Below are 2,065 nucleotides of genomic sequence, written 5' to 3'. Positions count from 1 at the left end.
ATTTAGGGTTTAGATTGAGTTTTTAACACGAACGGTTTAGAGTTTAGGGTTTAGGGTTTAGGGTTTGGTGTTTTGAGTTTATGGAATAAACCCGAAACACCAAACCCTAAACCCTAAACTCTAAATCAGGCTAAATTTTACTTCACAAAACATGAAGAAAAAAAACGTTCATATTCTTCACGAACAATATTATCTTGAATGTTATTTTTGTCGATCGTTTTCTCGCCTAAATAATAACATTCATCACGAAGTGTCTCTTCTAAATGTTCATATTTTCGTGTGATCTTGATGCCGGGAAAAAAAAATTCCAAAAAAACGAAAAAAAACAAATTTTTTTGCTTCCCCCCGTTTTCCCCCGATTGGTTACCTCCCCATTGATTATGCCCATATATATATATATATATATATATATATATATATATATATATATATATATATATATTCTAAAAGCTTGATTAATTACAATTCATGCATTCATTTATTAATCATTATAATATTAATAATAGTTTTTACTTGTTCCACTTAAAATGTTTAAAATACCTGATAGGTTTTACATAAATATTTTAAAACTTTTTATTATAATATATTAAGAGATATTTTAGAAAAAGACATGAAATTATGGTGAAACAAGTAAAACACATATTCGAAATATCATCTCCCGTAAAGTAATGATTGAAACTATGAATAACTAATACGGAGTACTAATTAACAAAATAAGAAATAATTGATTAATATTAATAATGAGATGAAAATAAGAATAAGAAATAAATTTGTTTGCACTACCAAATTGATGATTGAAACTTTAATGAGCTGAAAATATGAGAGACAAATATCACATCATTCAAATTAATTTTGAGATCATCATCTTAACGGTTGAGATTGAATACGTTTATCTAATTTGGTATGAAGTATTTTTTTAAATAGTTAATAGTTAATAGCTAATAGTTAATTAGAGTTAGAAGTTAGATAAAATCATCTCGAAGTTTACATGGTTATTGAAATATACTTCGCAAATATATGGCAGAAATTTGTTTAAATATAAATAAAACCATTATAGAAATTGAATCATTTCCATTTTCCAAGTTTTGATACATTTTATAGTAGGTAGATCGCCATTTATATGAATATAAAATCATAAGATTCTTTTAATTATTAACATATTCAATTAGTCATAGTTTTAAATTTATATTTCACAGTTAAGTTATTCTAATCAAGCATATTGTCAATTGTCAATACTGAATAATTAAACAATTATAAACCAAGACAATGACTAATTGATTTGTTGTAACACGACGATTATAATTATAAGCTGCATCCAATACTTGCAAAAGATAAACTAATAGCATGATTTATTAAAAATTAAACAATAGAAAATGAACGAAATGAAGAAATTTATAACAAAAGGTGAGTATCAATCGAGCTCTAATAAAGGTTAGATACATCATGGGCTTGTCACAGATAATAATAGTCTTCGAAATAGGAAACTATCTAACAGAGGCCACAGAACAAGTAATCGAACAAAGTCTCGGTGCACTCATAGAGGCATGAACAACTGAAAATTAATATAAAAATATTCAGGCGACAAGAACAACAAAATACATGAAATACATGATGGAATAGGAATTAAGTTACCAGGTATCAATGATATTATCTTGTTCATCATCTTGTGGAGGATTGTTTCTTGTGGTCTCCATGGCTTCAACTTGAGGTGCATCCATGTACGGATCTTGAGAAGTAATCAATTAATAATTTTTGTGAAACTGAGAGAGGAGAGTCGTATGGACTTTGAATTTGGATGTTGTTATCAGTTGTTTCTAGTGGCTTTAGAATGAATAATGCATGTTATCAATGTCATTTTATTTAAGAACAAGTTTGACCCCACTGTGTAAATGTTTAGTTTTTTAAAGAGGGATATTAGCTCTTCAATTTTGTAATTTACGATTAGATAAGAACAAAAATGTATTTTTTTTTTCTATGATCACTCTTATAAGTTAAAAGTTATAGATTTTAATTTTCACATAAACATGTTGTACATGAAAAAGTAGTTATATGTAGATAGTACCAG

General features: G+C 26.9%; 1 long non-coding RNA gene across 1 annotated transcript; it reads right to left on the bottom strand.

Moving 5' to 3' along the window:
* Nucleotides 1-1,322: 1,322 nt before the first annotated feature.
* On the bottom strand, nucleotides 1,323-1,820 carry LOC139896626 (uncharacterized). The gene is made up of 2 exons (XR_011776302.1): nucleotides 1,633-1,820; nucleotides 1,323-1,552 (listed from the first exon to the last, which is right to left on the bottom strand). It is a non-coding gene; the product is annotated as an uncharacterized lncRNA (long non-coding RNA).
* Nucleotides 1,821-2,065: the final 245 nt, after the last annotated feature.

Source organism: Rutidosis leptorrhynchoides, chromosome 3, assembly GCF_046630445.1.
Source record: "Rutidosis leptorrhynchoides isolate AG116_Rl617_1_P2 chromosome 3, CSIRO_AGI_Rlap_v1, whole genome shotgun sequence".
NCBI classification, from domain to species: Eukaryota; Viridiplantae; Streptophyta; class Magnoliopsida; order Asterales; family Asteraceae; genus Rutidosis; species Rutidosis leptorrhynchoides.
Note: the sequence above shows the minus strand (reverse complement) of the source record. Positions and strands in the feature narration are given on the sequence as shown.